The 18,798-nt window shown below is 40.0% G+C and overlaps 1 protein-coding gene across 6 annotated transcripts in view; it reads left to right on the top strand.

The window, feature by feature from the left end:
- Window positions 1-12,921: 12,921 nt before the first annotated feature.
- Window positions 12,922-18,798, top strand: part of LOC130561137 (RNA binding protein fox-1 homolog 3-like) — a 142,423-nt gene continuing 136,546 nt past the window's right edge. For 3 of the 6 annotated variants that reach the window (XM_057345289.1, XM_057345288.1, XM_057345286.1), the window contains exon 1: window positions 12,922-13,027. The gene's annotated coding sequence lies outside the window, so the exon portion shown is untranslated. Of the gene's footprint in view, window positions 13,028-17,092; window positions 17,209-18,798 lie in introns of those variants that run through there. The other 3 variants (XM_057345291.1, XM_057345292.1, XM_057345287.1) reach the window with 3 other exon arrangements.

Raw genomic sequence — 18,798 nt, 5'->3', positions numbered from 1 at the left:
AAGGTCGCTCCCTATGTAGGCAGCTCGCTAGGTTTTGAAACAGAGCCGAGTTGTGAGTTTTCTTCTCAGAGAAGTTCATCTAATGATCTATATTTCTAATTCACACACAGGCATAGACGTTTCTGGCTTCTTTTCTTTCTCTTTGAGAAATAATGAGTTTGGCTCTCCGGATGAACATGCAGTTTTAATTGACAATTGGCAGGCGGCTTGCGAACGACGGACTAAAGAAGCGTTTCTCTTCTCCCTCAAGGCAACGGTATTATGCAACAACCGGATGTAATGTTCAGAACGTTGTGTGAGAAGAAGACTGTAAAAATGATGAAGATTGAAGTGAGACGAAGTCAGGAAGACCGCTGTGAAGAGTTTATAAAACGTACACATCTAATGACGGCTGGTTTTGTATGTCGGCAGTCAGACCATCAACAAATGATTTTATTACAATTAAAACATGAAGTAAATTTTATGTGATTGTTTCATTTCTTCATTGTGTGAGGAGATCAAATTCACATTAAAACTCTTGAAAAATCACGTTTAAAGCAGCTCAGAAGTACTCAGAAAAAGAGATGTCACAAATGTCGTTAGAGTTTCAGAAGAGATGAAACGAGCTCGGATTGGTCGAGTCTGCGATCAAAAGTCAATATTATTAAAGATCTCAATATGAACTCAAACATTTCTCATCAAATCGACCCAAATCCAGATTATTTGACCTCTACAATCTACATTCATTTTGCACCTCCATACAAGTCTCTTATTATTTCTTCTAAACATTTTTAGGAGAAACATCCGATACTAATTTGATGCTCAAATGGAACAGAGGAGCAGAGAACTCCATCAAATCTCCTGAGCAACGAAGAAGCAACATCTGAGCGATAGGATTTCCTGTCTCATGTTTGTTCTTCGATCTTTTAAAATGAAGTTTGTCGACCTGTCTGTCTGTCAGCATCCATAGCATCAACCTCAAGAAGCGCACGAAACATGGAAATGATGCTTTAACAAAGATTTACAACATCACCTAGCAGCCACCCACAACACCTTAGCAACTGCCTAACAACACCTTTAGTCGAACTTTGAATAACAGAAAAAGTGGAGTTTAGGAAATAAAATCATGATTAATGTTTTATTCTAAAGGGTCTTTGAGCTGTGAATGTTGCACCCCCCAGCACGCGGCTCTCCGGCCGAACTCATTATGAACGGGCCGGCACACCGAACAGCGCGGCACTATAGATCAGAAGTTCACTCGAGTCTTTGTTGCGTGTCATTTCAGCTACTCCAGCGGTATACAAGTAAACAAACGGGGAGTGTGCTTAAAAAACACATTTAATTAGCTTGTTAGGACGAGTTTAGAAGCACAGCACGCTCTCTCTCTCTCTGATGAAGCTTATGACTCTCTGAGAGTCAACGCATCTGGAGAGATCGTATCATGTACAGCAGGCGTTATTTTTGGATTAACAATTTATTTAAAAATAAACAGATAACCGTTTCAAACAAAAGGGACGTTTTTGGAAAGCTTAATTGCACTTTACTTTACATAACATTGGAAGTCGGTCTGTTTCTTTCACCATCTCTACATCTGTCATTATAATTTTTCATTTTTTTGTGTATAGTTAATACTACACATATGATAATAGTGTAAATAATTGAGTGTTTGTTTAATATTTTGCTTTAAGTGTCACGATGGTTTTCTCTCTGCCTGCACACTTGTATCTCAGTGTCATTTATTGACCAAAGAAAAGAAAAACTAAATAAAAAAAACGAGCGATGAATTTTATTTCATAGATATCATGATAATGTCATGCGTGTGTGTGTGTGATTTCTCCTGATATTTTTGTGATATCTATGAAATTCAAAATAAAAAACACCTGACTGATCAGTTCCGACTTCTATCTCTTTTCTACTCTTTCAACAAACAAAAAAACCATAGCGCTGTATACTGTAGTAGGCTATATGAGACCAGTTTTCTTTTCTTGCACTTATGCTTTTTGTTGTCCTCATGTTGTTCCAATTGCTTCCATTGTTTCCCTCATCTGTAAGTCGCTTTGGATAAAAGCGTCTGCTAAATGAATAAATGTAAATGTAAAAATGTTATTAGCCAAATTATGTTTAGCGAAATGTTTCAGATTTTTATCTTTACTTTGATGTTTTTTATCCTAGGCCATGTAGTTTTTACACTGTGAGGAAAGAGTCGTACCAAGCATTTCACAAAATGTCACGCAATATGTGGTTGTGTATTTGACAAATAAACCGTGAAAGGTACTCAAGGGTTTTTTGTGTAACATGATGTATGTTTGGACACAATTACGTTTTAAAATGTCTGAATGCTGTTTGCTTGGGAATTTTCAACCTGTCCGTCTTACTCTTGCACAGAAAACGGTTTCGTTTGAAAATGAGACAGTAGCTGTGAACATCTTCTGTCTGTTTATCAAAAGCAGCTTCTAATGTTTCTTCTCTCCGACTTGCATTTACATCTTTTCTTTTTAAGACCACATATGGTTTTCGTAACATTCTTGGTTTCACTCTTCTAAAACAACCCCTGGAAAGAAAGTATTTCTGTTAAAGTAATCATACTTGTCTTGCAGTGTCAGTAGATGTTCTGGATAGACGTGAGAGGTGGTTTTGAGTTCCAGTAACAGCGTGTCAGAAGTCTTTTGTTTTGTGCTCCTCTAAATGGTGTGTTTAACGTGTCGATCACCTGTCTGATGACCTGTACTGTCTGATCTTCACTCAGAAGAAGTGTTGAATCAGTTGCCTGACACTAATGGTCTCACCGTGTGTCTCTTTCTGTCAGTGTTACCTTCACATGTGCTATTTTCTATTAGGATAATCAGATCGAATCCGCCTCTCTCACACTCTCACACACACACACACACACACACACACACACACACACACACACACACACACACACACACGCACACATACACACCTTATCAGCGGCCGCCGTCCGCCCAGTTAATATTCAGCTTTTAAAGTCTGTCATTTGGCACTGATGCTGGCGCTCGGTAACCAGTAACCGTGGTGATGTTGTCATGGCTGCAGGCCTGTGAAAAATGCGAATATTACACACGATACAAATAATCACACATCACTGCATAGAATATTGCAGGGCATTTTGTAAAGTGATAGAAATGTATTTAATTTTGATAGAATGTTTTTTTTCCCCCATACAATGCATAGTTGTCGTGTGTCTGATTGGCCAGTCGGCCATAAAATATCATGGAAACTTATCTCTCAGAAAGAAAGACAAATTACAGATATTGGATGCGTTTTATTTTAACAGCGACTTCATTGTTTAAAAAAGTAATATATAATGTTAAATCAATGTATTCGAAATACATCAAGCTTAAAAAAAACAATCGAAAAGTAGCTGAACGTCACCAGTATTGCTTCCGGTCCAGACTGCGCAGTAGTACTAGAAGGCGCGTTCACGTCAGTGGGCACAATTAAAAACGTTGTTCTGTCTAGTCCTCTCGACTCGAGAATCACGGGTTATAACGGCACAAGAAACAATAAATTACAGATGTATTACCATATACAGTATATATATATATATATGAACGAACCTGTACAAACGAAGTACCAACTTTATAGACTCGACTTTTCGGAAAGCTTCGATTTGTTTAATTCCGAGGACGTGACGCCTATCGAGAAGTCATGTGACCAACAGGTAACGTTACGCTTTGGTCCTTGCGAGTGTTTTTTTCGTGCAATTTTCAAGTTTCCTAAAAAGGCGAAAGAATTTGGGAGGACAGATTGGATGTCAATGTTAGCACAGGTATGTTGCTTTCTAAATCATATTTCAATATCGATTAAGTAGTAACTTTTTCACCGTGGAAATGGCAAATGACCGACAGTAATGCGCAGGTATGCAAACTACTCAGCTTGTTCCTTAAAATAAAATGATGTGCGTGATTGATATAATAAATGACAACGCGTAAAGATCTTTATAGTGCAGCACGTCATGAAAGATAACGCGGTGTGGCACGTGCGCAATGTGTGACGCGCGCACCCAGAAAGCAGTCTGTCTCTCAACGACTTCACGTTTGCGGTTTATTCCATTTAAAAGGTCAAATGCACACATTATGCCAGAACGAATGTCGTGTCGAGTATTCACGTAAACAAACGATTATGTCATAGTGTGCAACTGTATGCACAGTTGTGTGTTACGTATGCAGCTGTACTTGCAAGAGTATGTGAGGTGTTAAAGTGGTATGCACTGTAGTATGTATGTGGATGTGCAGTGGCATGTCAAGAATGCTGTTGTATTTGAAGAACACGAGGTGTGCACTTGTACTTGCAGTAGTATGTGATGTGTGCATTAATGGCTGCGTCCAAATACCCCCACTTGCTGTCTTTGCACTTGACCACTTGACTACTTTCATGATGCATTTCCTGTTTTTAGCCCAAGTGTTCTAGTGGGCATGAAGATCCCAAGTGAGCATGTAGTATTTGTAACCGTTGGGACACACTTAAAGGCGTCATATGTCGCGGATACGTGTTTTTCTGTGTCTTTGGTGTGTTATAAGTTGCTCATGCATGTGTTAGACACGTAAAATTGCACAAATGAAAGTGTGGGAACAAAAGATGCATTCTATCTAAAAGCGAATGCTCATTCAGACCTGCCTGAAACACCTCGTGTAACCACACCCCCACAGATTTGACTAAGACCGCCCAAATGTATACGCAAGTAAGGTGGGCGTACCTGTCAGTACAATTGAAGAAGAACCTGATGTTCCAAATATGGTAAGAGGCGTTACATTTCCGTCACACGCTTGCAGAAATCACCACTAAATAATAAAATATAACTAAACATGTCACTTAATGTACCTTTTTCATTTTTGTATACTCATCTCACAAAAGTCTAAGATAACAATAAAATACTTCAACTTTATTCTCGTCTGTTTCCGTTCATGAAACTAACATTGCTTTATTTCATTTTTTTCTGAAATGTAAAATAAATTGTCTTTATCTTGTGTCTGTAGGATTAAAAGTAGTGGGTTGATTTTTGCTGCAACTTCAATAAAAAAGTTTAAAATCTTATGAGTGAATTCTACTCTAAAGATGTATATGTATTTGCAGTTTTTTGTGTTAGCAAAGAACTCAATCAGATGTATATCACATATATTGGTTGATTTATTCATTTTTTATATTTTGGATGTTTAAAAACAAGTAGAAGTCGTGTTGAATGTCATTTTACCTAGGTGAAATGACCACAGTTTTAACGTAAGCCAAGGAATCAGGTTGAATGGAATTTACGTTTGTTTTACACAGAGTTTTCAACACGAGTTTAGCATGTGTCAGAGTTTAGCATGATGCTAATAGCATCACTGTTAGCATACATACCCATGTATATGGAGCCGCGAGAGATGAACTACAGTCTGTACAGTACATGATGCGCGTGCAGTCAGCGGATATGAGAGAGATGCGCGTCAGTCCGGTGGACCCACATGCGAGTATAAACGAGCCGTGAAAGACAGGCTGTGCGCGCGCACGTTTACATGTTTACTTGCGGCTTCACGGGCAACAGAAGATCGGCTTGGAATCGGCGAGACGTGAGACTGACCATACGAAAAACCGTCCGATTCCGGTCTCTGGCCGGTCAATCGGTGCACCTCTAGTATACACATTGAGTTACATCTAAAACAAACCATAATAATCGTTTTAGCCCGTGTCATATGACCCCTTTAAGTGCAAACACGTAATTAATGTGGTGTTTCTAATAATGTGATAAAAAGCAGTTTCACAAAATACATACTGTCTGTAACTCTGGAGTTTTCACCAATAAAATATCCAACACTCGTTTTACTACGAAATGATATGTATTATCTAATTATATGCAGGCCGAATAGTATGAGATGTGCAGTTGTATGTGTGGTTGTACAGTATGTCAGTGGTGAATATGTTTGCGCTGGAGAGTCCTGCTGTTTGTGTTTATGACTCGTGAATGAGCAGCGATTGAGAGAGAGAGAGAACATGTGCTGAAACGAATGAAATTAGAGTTTGATGTTTATGCGCTCACAAATGATTCATAATGACTTGACGCTCGTGTGTTCAGGTCAACAGACGCGCTGATGTTCCTTTCATTTACTTTCCTGATGAAACTCATCTCTGCCTCGCAAACCTGTCATTTATTCTGCTCTGCTCCCTTCCATGGCCTGTCAGACTATAGCTCTCTCTCTCTCTCTCTCTCTCTCTCTCTCTCTGTGGTATTGACGGATGTTTCCTCCTCGGTCTCATGATCAATGATCTGTGCTCACCTGTAGTGGTCTGTGACAGGAGATAAATGGAAGGTATTGAAGGAGAAGAGGGTTTGACTGTCACCGGAGTAAAGATGTCATCACATCACAGATAAAACGGAGAAGAATCCACTGAAGAATGCAGTATGATAACTTTCTTTCTCAGCTGTGTGGTGTGTTATTTTAGAAGAGATGCTTGAGAATTAAATGAGAAGCTTTGATTCAATATTGTTTAAACAGCGCCCTTTGATCTCGTATACCAGTTCATTTTTTGCCATAAATCTGTTTTGCTTATAAATGTGTGAAATAAAATGATAAAAGAACTTGGACTTTGTCAGCAAAACTAACTAACTAAAAGTCTTTGTGACATTTATTTAGAGGATGTTTTATTATTAGCTAGTAGGGCTGCAGCTATCAATTATTTTAGTAATCAAGTATTCTACCAATTATTCCATCGATTAATCGAGTATTCGGATAACCAGAACTTTTTCTTTATTAAAGAGCAATACTAAATATACAAGAGAAAACAAGACAGGTCTCTTAAAATGAACCACTAATTTGTTTCCTTTATACATGAAGTTATATGTCGCACAGTACAGCCCTGTCAGGCGCACATGTGTTTAAACAGCCACAAAGACCGCTTTCAGCCTTTAGACGTAATACGTTCTGTGACGCGCGCTAGTCAGACAGGATAAACTTTGCCGGCTGAAGTCCTAAAAGTTCGGTTTAAAGAAGAAGAACGTACCAAGCACGATGTTCTCTCACCATTCTAACGTACACACACGCTGTTTGTCAGAGCAGAAATGATGTCCGTGTAATCATGGTCAGTGGGGAAACACGGCGCTCCGTGTGATTTAAATGGATTAAACAAAGCTTGATGATTTTTTGTATTCGAATAACTAGAGTTACTCGAGCAATCGTTGCAACCCTATTAGCTAGGTCTGTATATTTTAGAAAGAGACATCACGGTTTTGTGTTCAGAACAGATTTGGGGTTTGCAGTGTGACCTGCATAGTTTGTGCGTATGCAAATAACTGCTTTCGTTTCTAGTAAATATCCCCTTCAGAGTAGAGATGCACCGATTGCAATTTTCTTGGCCGATTCCAGTTTCCGATTTTTTTTATAAGTGAAACCTGCCGATTTTTCTATCCAAAAACTATAATTGACAGAATATATAAAACCATCTTTACTTTTCTTCAATGCACATTTTTTCATAATACATTTTATTTTCATAAGATAAATTATTTAACATTACAATTTCCTCAAATGCAATTCTCCAAGCTGCATTAAATTACAGGATCTTCTTTCACCTAAACAACTATTTCTGTTTATGAAACTAATATATATTTTTTTTTTTTCTAAAATCTAAAATAAATTGTCTTTATCTTTGATCTGTAGTATTTAAACAAGTGGGTTGGTTCATTTTAGCTGCAACTTCATTAAAAAAGTTAAATATGAATTGTAGGCTACTCTAAATATTTATACATATATTTGCACTTTTTTGTTAGTAAAGAACTGAATCGGCTATACAGTATATATATATACTGTAGGTTGATTTCTTCTTTTTTTTATATATTTTGGATTTTAAAAACAAGTAGAAGTAGAAGTGTAATTTTACCTAAGTGAAATTACCATATTTTTAATGTAATATTCGTAATATATGTCTGTGTACTGTGTATATTAATTTTATAATTATAAAAACATAATCATGCATATATAGGAAATATTTGCATGTATATATTAATATTCATATATTATTTTAATTATATTTTAACATTTATTCATTTATATATTTATTATTACTTATATAATTTTATATATACATGTATGTACAAAATTAACATGCGCAGTGCACACACTTATATTATTATCATCAATATACTTTCACGATTAATCATTGAACAGCCCTAATTTACATGTCAAAATATAACAAAAATGTCATTTTAAAGAGAAAAAGAAATCATTCTTCCACGAAAAGAGCCCACAAAGAAGCTTAAATCATAAAGATCCCTGCCGTATATCTGACCGCTGACCTTTCACCCCACACAACGCTGCTTCTCATTGTCTTTCACTCTATCCGTCTGATATCTCTCTGTAGCTCTTTCTCTCAATAACCTTGAGGTTTCTCGGGTATGTTCGGCTTCACGCGAGACAAATAAAGGTGAGAGAAAAAGAGACAGAGAGCGATTGAACGAGACGGGAAGGTCAGAGAGACGCAAGTCGAGAGAAATGCTCAGAGACGCCGACGGCACACTGAACCTGTGCTTACTGTTTCTCTGGTACAGTAATGATGTCGTAGTCTCTCTGAGCATGACTTTACGCTTTGAACACACAGACTTACCCCTGACACACTAGAGCGAGAGATCCTCTAGAGAGAGAGACAGAGAGAGTATAAAAGAGAAAGATGTAAAGCTGCGGGCTCCCCGGGGACCCCCGGAGAACAGGCTTCATCCTTCACAAGAGTCAAATTCCCACTCCTCACCCATCACTATGGAAACCCCTCGTTATTTCCAGGAAGACACCGCCACCGCAGTAGACGGGCGTGTGGAGTGAAAGATGGATGTTTCCAGTGTGTCCGTGCGGACGTATCATCCTCTTGTCCTGATTAGCGGCACATTAAACTGCGAGCAGATGTTTCCGAGAGGTCTTTCGCTGTAGAACGATCCGCTCTTTCGTCTCATGTCATCTCTCACTCCATCATTGTGCAGTTTTGAGGAAAACCACTTATAATGTAAACTACAACCAAACTTCATGCCAAAGTATGGAGCTGCATGCATTTCAATCCAGGTCTTGATAAAACCGATAAAATGAAGTGTCATGTCAACGTCTTCTTGCAATAAAAGCTGCAAGCTTCTTCGCCGACTCTTATCCGAGCTCGTAACCTTCTGATGCACCCTGAACAAAGTGTTCCTCTGTTGAGATACTGCAGTAAATAAGGTAAAGCTTAGATCTCTGTGTTCTTTAGAGTATCGGAGGATTAAAAAAGCGAACTTGTGTCTCTTGTAGGCTTTAGTTAAAGGTATGATTCTGTCTGGAAAGTTTGAGGGATTGTCATTCTCAAAACTCTTTCAAATTTCTCATGTCAAAGAAAAAGAAATGAGAAGGTTTCTCTCGAAAGAAAGTTTTATCTGACACCTGCTGACCTGGATTAGGTACATTTTCTTTACACAAAAATGAAATTTTGTCATCATTTATTCACACTCATTTGTTTGTAAACCTGTATGACTCTTTCTTTAGTGGAACACAAAAGATATTTTGAGAAATGTCTCAATGGTTTTGCGTTTATTCAATGGAAGTCATGTTGTTTGGTTACCAAAATTCTTCTAAATATCTTCTTTGGTGTTCTGCAGAAGAAAGTCATTTAGGTTTAGTCTGGTGAAAAAAGAACTTCATTTTTTTCTATTTTTGGCTGTGTGAACTCTTCTCTTGTTAAAATATACAAAATTTTGTTAGGTTTGAAATAATACATGATGTTTAAACGAAGGCGAAAAAATAGATAACTTTGGCTTTGACAAGAGGAAATGTGTGTCGCTGTCCATGGTGCTGAACGCATCTGCTGAAATAATGTGTGTCGCTGTCCATGGTGCTGAACGCACCTGCTGAAAAATGTGTGTCGCTGTCCATGGTGCTGAACGTGTCTGCTAGAGGCAGTGGTTTAGATGACTAGATGATTTTGTTTTCTTCCAGAAACAGATTCTTCTTAGATGAAAGACAGTTCTGTGGTTCCTGAGGGATTTCACATGTAAACACTGAACAACAGAGTTTCTAAAAGCTGCTCGCAGGCCTTCCGTTTATTTGGCTCTCGTGATTTTGCTTTGCCAGACAGCTAATGAGTAACTCAAGGGATTGTGTTTGTGCTTCTGTGAGTGCAGGTTTTATTCTTTCATCTGCTCATTCTGAGAGCGTGTCTGAGGAATACACTCTTGTACACACAAACACGTACAAATACACTCACATCCTCGACAAAGCTGCAAATATCCCTCAGTCATTTCTTTTTTTGTTTCTCTCTACGTTGATTTTCTTAAAGAGTAACTATTACAATGTCCTTAAAATGACATTTCATACAGTGTGTAATGTTGCTGTGTGTGAATGTAAGCAGTCTGCCAAGTTGTAAAGCCGAACGTGAACGAATAACACATTTATTGGCTTGGGAAAAAATGAGTCGACTCCGAATCACGCGAACGAATCGTCTGTCGTTCTAATTTAAGTTCCGGGTCAGATTTGCGTCACTCCGTGTAATGCCCGACTACGTTCCATTTGCGACACTGTACTCGGTAGACCAATCACAGCAGACTAGACCATCTGACCAATCAGATCAGAATGGGCTGACAGAAAGGAGGGGATTAGACAGATGAATCGCCGGAAGAATCATTTGAGAGTCAGTCAAGAAAGGTAACAATAACTGCCTATTATTAGAAAATGAAAGTGTTTTTACACAGTGTATGTACGTAAACTTGTTGGACACTCCATAAACCAAAGTAGGACCTTAAAAAACACAAAATATTTAATCTGTAAAATGGTCCATTGCTCATGAACAACAGTTAAAATCCTGTTGTAAAATCCCATCACCCCGCACACAATTAGTGATGTCATAAAATCATTTGTTTCAGAGGTGATATAATAGTGATTTACAGTTCAAATTAAAAGTATTCAAAGTGACATATTTAGGTATTCATTTGTTTGAATGTGGTTTGAACCCATGTCCTTTTCATTGCTAACACAATGCTCTAGAGATTGAGCTACAGGAACTCAGTCAGCGTGGATTTGATTTACATTTACATTTAGTCATTTAGCAGATGCTTTTATCCAAAGCGACTTAGAGAGTTCAGGGAGCAATAAGCGATATGTCATAAAGGAGCAATAATACAATAGGTGCTATTACAAAGTTTACTAGTTTCAACAAAAGCCAGACCACTTTCATTTGTCTGTCAAGCATTCACAGAAGAGATGTTAAGTAGTTTTTTGAATGTTGTGAGAGATGTGGTTGACCGGACAGAGTTAGGAAGAATGTTCCACCTGGAAGGAGTTATGAAGGAGAATGAGCAGGAAAGCCATTTATTGCCCTTATGAGAAGGCAGTACAAGACGCCGCTGGTTTGCTGAACGCAGGGATCTTGATGGAGTGCAGGAGGGTGTGAAAGTATGCCGGTGCAGATCCAGTGATAGTCCTGTAGGCAAGCATTAGTGACTTGAATCTGATACGAACTTCCACCGGTAGCCAGTGGAGAGAGATGAAAAGGGGTGTCACATGAGCCCTTTTGGGCTGTTGGAAGAAGAGGCGTGCTGCTGCGTTCTGAACCAGCTGGAGAGGTTTGATAACCTTTGCAGGAAGACCAGCAAGGAGAGCATTGCAGTAGTCCAAGCTTGAGATCACCAGGGCCTGGACAAGGAGTTGTGCCGCATGATCAGTGAGATAGGGTCTAACCTTTCTAATGTTGAATAAGGTATATCGGCATGTCCGCGTTGTCTTTGCAATGTGATCATTGAAGGACAGCTGTTCATCAAATATGACTCTGAGGTTCCTGGCTGTTTTGGAAGGAGTGATTGTGGTATTGCCAAGTTGGATGGTGAGATCGTGTTGCACTGTGGGGTGTGCTGGAAACACGAGTAGTTCCGTCTTGGCCGGGTTCAGCTGGAGGTGATGCTCTTTCATCCAAGCTGAGATGTCCTCTAGGCAGGCTGTAATGCGAGCTGCTACAGTGGTATCGTCTGGGTGAAACGAAATGTAGATCTGGGTGTCATCAGCATAACAATGATACGAGAAGCTGTGTGCCCGTATGATGGGTCCCAAGGATGTCGTGTAGATGGAAAAAGCAGCGGTCCAAGCACCGATCCCTGAGGGACCCCAGTGATCATGTGGTGAGCAGTGGACAGCGAGCGCCTCCATGACACCCTAAAGGATCTGCCGGAGATGTAGGATTTGAACCAGAGGAGAGGAGAGCCTGAGATTCCTAGAGATGACAGGGTTGCTAGCAGTATCTGGTGATTGACAGTGTCAAACGCTGCAGAAAGGTCTAGCAGAATCAGGACTGAGGATTTAGATTCCGCCTTAGCTAGCCGCAGTGCTTCTGTGACCGATAGCAGTGCAGTCTCAGTGGAGTGGTTTGTTTTGAAGCCAGACTGCTTGTCATCCAGTAGTATATTCCTAGCTTATTTGCAAAGCATTCTGCAAACAAATCAATGATCAACATTTGTGTTTCTTGTGATTTGTAAATCGGTGTAAATATATTTTTGTCACATCTTTGCGTCCTTGTAAACACCATGACACCAGCTTCCGAAATCAAAAATGACCTTTATAGAATTTCAAGTTGCGAAGATTTGTCTCTAAAAACCGGAAAGAATTAATTCGAGCGTGTGTGTGTCTAGTATACTGTTGCTGCTGAAAACATCTCTGTGTTTTGTGAATGAAAATACTCTTCACACAGTAAACACACTCTCCTCCACACTTGTGTTAGTAACTCATTAGTCTTTGTGTCGTTCATCTTGATGGTTTATGGAGAAAGAGCGAGTTATCTCTCAATAACACGCTTTCACGCATACGTGTCAGAACGTGATAATGGCATCTTTCCAAGAGAAATGGTGTGTGATAAGTAGGCAGGTCTAGGTTTCGTCAGATGAGACCGAGCCAAGCGCGTGTGTGTGAGTATTCTCCGCCCACTCTCTTCTCGTTCCTCTTTCTCTCCACCACGCTCATTTTGTCTCGAGCTACCTCAAGCGTCGCTGGGTCTGGATCTGCTGTGCTTTCTTAGGCTGTTGTGAGCGACACGTTTGTTCAGAGGAATCTGCTGTGCCGCTGTGAGTATTCACACGTGTCTGTTTCTGAAGAATGCAAGAAGATAGACAGAGTTTCCTATAATACAGTGTTTTTAATGCGTCAAATGTTTATTTTGTGAAATCTGTTGTACTCTGATCTAATGTTTTCAGTTTAGGTCTGTTTTAATTCTATGGTGAATAGGTCTAATCTAGTAAAGTACATTGAAAGTGTGCTTCTCTTTTCGTCACTTTAGTTTGAAACAAAAATGTTCGTTGAAGGAGGAATCATTTTGAGAGAGACCACAAAGTAAAGATGAGTAATTGAACCACAATGGAGAAAGAGTGGGAGAGAGGGAGAGAGATGTGTGTGTGTGTGTGCTGTGGTCAGTAGTTCAGGAATTGGGTTGGTCTACCAGAATCTTTAAACAAAAAGCTTTGACAATATGTGCTGAGAGTCTCATTTAAACTGTTTTTTTGTTCACGTCTGGTGTAGACACGGTGTAAGAGAGGGATTCTTAAAGGAAAAGTTCACCCAAAAGAACATTTATTCACTCTCGTCTCGTGTCATGTCCGAGCATGTATTGCCCTGTCCTGGAATACAGCACTTCATCACACTGACGCTCTGATGCTCATCTACCGCTGTAGTTTTTAAATGAATTATTAGATATTTAACATGTGTCTTGATCGTTTGCTGTTCTTATGATGTTCTTTGTATCATGTCTGGTGATTTTGGATGTTAAGTCGTGATATTTTCATTACTAACTGGAACTTTTGTATTTTATGTTTTGAGTTCTAGTGTCAGTCTTTCTTTGTGTGTCTGTCTATCTTTCTGTGCCTGTGGGTGTTTGTTTGTGTCTGTGTGTGTCTGTCTCTCTGTGTGTGTGCATGTGTGCGTGCCTTTGCCTGTGTGTGTGCGTGCGTGTTTATCTGTCTCTCTGTATATGTGTATATGTGTGTGTGCGACGCGTGCATGCATGTGTCTGTCTGTGTGTGTGTGTCCGCGTGCCTGTGTGTGTGCGTGCCTTTGTCTGTGTGCGCGTGTGTTTATCTGTTTTTCTGTATATGTGTGTGTGTGTGCGTGCCTGTTTGTGTGTGTGTCACTGTCTGTCTCTCTGTGTGTTTGTCTATTTGCGTGTGTGTACACACGCAAATAATAGACAAATAATGTTTGTAGACAAATAATGTTTGTCTATTATGCGTGTGTGTGTGTCTTTGAAAATGTGTGTGTGTGTGTCTGTTTTTCTCTCTGTGTGTGTGTGCGCGTGCCTTTGTCTGTGTGTGTGTGTGTGTGTGTGTGTGTGTGTGCAGTGTTGGGGAAAGTTACTTTTAAAAGTAACTAGTTACAATATTGAGTTACTCTATAAAAGACAGAAATACATTGCATGGGTCAAAATTATCGATTTTTCTTTTATGCCAAAAATCATTAGGATATTAAGTAAAGATCATGTTCCATGAAGATATTTTGTAAATTTTCTACCCTAAATATATATAAACTTTATTTTTATGAGTGGATGGCCTGCTACAGTGCCTCTGATTAACAACTTCAAAGGCAATTTTCTCAATATTTAGATTTTTTTGCATCCTCAGATTCCAGTTTTAAACCGTTGTATCTCGGCCAGATATTGTCCGATACTGACAACCCATACATCAGTAGAAAGCTTAATTATTCAGATTTCAGATTATGTAAAAATCTCAATTTCGAAAAGTTGACTCATAAGACTGGTTTTGTTGTCCAGGGTCACATATTATGTTGTATACTGTATATGCTGGTATTTGGTGAACAGATGACAGTTGTTTCCTCTCTTTCTCCCGTGCTCCGCCCACTCCCCAACCCTTCTTCTAACAGTGACCATGCCATTTAAATCTGCAGATCTGTCTGTAAAAGCAGTCGAAGACATGCCTCGTGTACATTCCTCGTGTACATTCACGAGGCATGAGACCATTGATTGCTGTTGCGTGCCATGACTTGCGCTAATTTCGTGATCTGAAAGTTATCTTCCAAACATGATCGGGATTTCCAGGACAATTGATTGCTGTTGCGACTCGTGACTCGCGCTAATTTCACCATCTGAAAGTTGTCTATTGAGCATGACCAGCATTTGCAGGCATTTTGTCCATGGTGGCAAGTGCGGCCACACTATTGCTCCGCATCTGAGCTCTGGCCTCCTATCTCTGTGTCAAAGGTTGCCAGATTTGCGTAACAAAAAGAAAGCCGGAACACTGCAGACATGGCAACACTGCTTATGTCTAACTAGCGACTGTGTCTGCGCATGCATGAGCGATCATGCCTACACTACTTTTAATTCAGAATTTCACTTCTGCAGTTTAAAAAATGTTCATATAAATCAATGATTAGACTGAAAAGTAACTCGAGTTACTTGAAAAACAAAGTAACTCGAGTATTGATATGTAAATTTATAAAGTAACTGCGTTACATTACTCGTTACTTAAAAAGTACTCTGATTACATAACGCACGTTACTTGTAACGCGTTACCCCCAACACTGTGTGTGCGCGTGTGTTTATCTGTCTTGCTGTATGTGTGTGTGTGTGTGTGTGTGTGTGAGTGCGTGCATGTGCGCATGCATGTGTCTGTCTGTGTGTGTGTCTGTCTGTCTCTCTGTGTGTATGTTTGTCTATTTCTGTGTGTGTGTGTGTGTTTACTATGTACGCATGTATGTGTGTGTGTATATGTGTCTCTCTGTCTGTGTGTGTGTATGTCAGTCTATTTGTGTGCGTGTGTGTGCGCATGCGTGCATGTGTGTATAACTGTCTCTCTGAATATGTGTGTGTGTATGGGTAATTATGTTAAGAATCATTAATTGAGGTAAATTGTGACGACTTCACACTTGAGTAAATAGTTTTTCTAACGTTTGACTGTTTCTGGAGCTTGAACGGGTCTCTGTGACTCTTAAAGAAGTTAAAAACTTCAGCATGTGTGAAATGTTGTTCAGTATCACAGACAAATGTGTTGAAAGTTAACCTCTTTTCATACAATGCTTCTTTTGTCCATGCTTTTTATAATGCTGAATTCAACCTAGAACGTTCTTTGAAGTGTTATACTGTAGTAGTTCTACACGCTTCTTCTGTGGCGTGTCTGAGATTTCTCTGTAAACCCACAGGTGCCGTGCTGCTGTCTGGTTTTAATATTGAGCTTTGGAGGAAAGCTCCGGCGTCTGCTTCACGTACAGTTTGCTCCTGCCGTGAGATGTCGATGATGAAACAGCGCTTCACAATTTACAGAGTAAAGCAACACGCATAATAGCAGTCACAGGAGATGAATCCTCCCGAGCCGCTGTACACCACTAAATCTCCTCTTGGTTTTTATTCGTCTGTAAGAAACAAACGCGTGAGAGAGGGTTTGGAGTGATGTTGAGGGAATAGTGTAGGCGTCGCAGGGAATATAACAGTCGTGGCAGCATACGGCGGGCGGCTCGAAGCAGTTTTGTGACAGTAGGTGTCAGATTTTAAGAAGTGAAGTGTACAGAATGTTCTCATCGGAGATGTTCGTGGATGGTTGTTTATAAATAACGCTTTTGTCCACCAACCTGAGGTACGAATGAGGCCAAAGGTGACGCTGGTCAAAGCATACATGCTCTCCAGTTTGCATACTATCACTCTGTCCTAATATTTCATCTGTAAACTTGACTTCTTGTCAGCTGATTGAGAAGTTCTCCGTGATCCACAGCATCAGTGCACGCTAGCACACGCTCACTTAGTGCTTCAGAAGGGTGTTAAAGGGGTGCTGCAACGGTGTGTCATGCATTCTGACTTCTTTACAATGTTAAACGTGCCGTCTTCTCGTGCTTAACATGGTCAACTTGTCAAAAAACGAGTTGGGCGTATTACGTAGTATTTCTGTGCTCGATACACTCCCCCAGCGATCGGACAGGTTTCTGAAAGTTTTTTTCGAACATATAAAACTGTTTCGTAGCAATTTTTCTTAGTCCCTTATTGGACAATTCTCATTGGAAAGCACGCGGCACGCCCACGCGGCAGCAAGGAGAGCAGGAGAAGGAGCATGCGCAGACGTCACTTTCACTTGTGTGGAGGAGAGAGAGAGAGAGAGCATACGTTCACGAAGTTCAGGTGTTTGTTTGTTCACTGCGTTTGGGTGATGAATGTTCTATAAACGGTGGATATAACGCTGGATTTGGAGATGGTTTGAAACTGATATATGGAGCCGTCCCAGCGCTAAAAGATGCCGGACATGAACCGCATGCGGTGAGTGAAACTGATGTCTGTGTTTTGTTGGCAATGGGTGCGCACGTGCTTTAGTTCAGCCTACCCCTCCCCCCCGAATGCGCTGTATGCTTTCGGAAATAATCGTAAAGCTGTAACTATCTTTTATAAATGTGATCAAACTAAATACTCTTCGAAGATACGACATATGCAATACTACTCTATAGGTACTCAAGATTAATATGAGATTGGCAGAAACCGCGTGTGTTAGGGCCGCTTTAATCTCAGACGGGTGCCAAATGGCACGTGTCCTGCCCAACTCGAGCTCATAAAGATAAGCATGACATTTGTGTGCCGGCAGACCGGGGGGTGTGCAGGAAGCTCGCCGGACGTCTGGCGGACGGAATCAATTTGTGTGACGGCGCAGGCATTGCTTTCGCGATACGATCTCGCCCGTCCATATTTTAGAGGTCACGGCAGAAAAGACAAGGGCAGGATTATAAATCCTCCCCCCCGAGCTTTCATTTCTACATGTGTGCAGGAAAACGATTTTGCAACTAAGGATTGTGGGAAATGGGTGTGGTGGTGGCAGTAATTTTTGAGATCTGTCGGTTTATCTGGGGGTTGTTCATTGGCAGGAGACACTCGGTGTTTACAGGAGAGAGAGAGAGCGACACATGCTTGTGTTTGTGTTGGCAGATTGTGTGTGTGCGTGTGATCTGGTCAGTGTTGGATCTGTTATTGGGAATTTGAGTGATACTAAAGATTGGACAAATCTCTCCTTCTGTCTGCTCATTTCATTTTATCTTTATATTATTTTGTCCTGTTGTTTTCTCTGGTTGTCTCACGCCTCCACATGAGATTAGATCATGTTCTCACCGCTCTTTTGAAGTCCACTTATAATTCAAGTTTTAGCAACAAAAATCAGTCATAATTTTGAGTAGCAGTAATAAAGAATGTGCAGTTACATATGTGTGTTTAAACACGCCTAGACCAATGAGAATTCAGAGCCCAAACAATCTTTTATAGTGCGTCATTTACATTATATATTCTTCATTGTTGATTTAAAGGGATAGTTCACTCAAATATGAACATTGTGTCATCATTCATTCACTTTCAAGTTATTCCAAACATGTTGTTCTGCTCAACACTAGGAAAGATATTTGGAAGAATGTTTGTAACCAAACCATTCTGGGGCCCTATGGACTTCCATAGTACAGAGAAAACTACTATGCTAGTCAATGCAGAAGTGTTCATTCTTCTAAATATCTTCTTTTGTGTTCAACAGAACCAAGAATGTTACACAGGTTTGGAATAACTTGAGGGCGAGTAAATGAAGACATTTTCAGGGGAACTATCCCTTTAAGATCTCATCAACTTAAACATTTTTTTTGCTGTATTGGGTACTGTGTTTTTGCTCTGTATTGTGTTGTTCTTGCAGTTATAATGAAGGTTAAGAGACTGTGTGTTAGTTTATAAAGAGCTGTATGTGAATGTGTGGTTGTGCTTTGTCTCCCGCTGGGCCTCTGAGGGTTGTTTTCTGAGAGCTTTCTGCCCCCCGTCGACCCCTCTTGTCTTCATTGACACTATAATGTTGTCAAACGCTCAGACCCACGGTGTGCCATTCATTAC

The sequence above is a fragment of the Triplophysa rosa genome, linkage group LG11, assembly GCF_024868665.1.
Source record: "Triplophysa rosa linkage group LG11, Trosa_1v2, whole genome shotgun sequence".
NCBI lineage: Eukaryota > Metazoa > Chordata > Actinopteri > Cypriniformes > Nemacheilidae > Triplophysa > Triplophysa rosa.
This window is presented reverse-complemented; position numbering and strand designations above follow the sequence as displayed.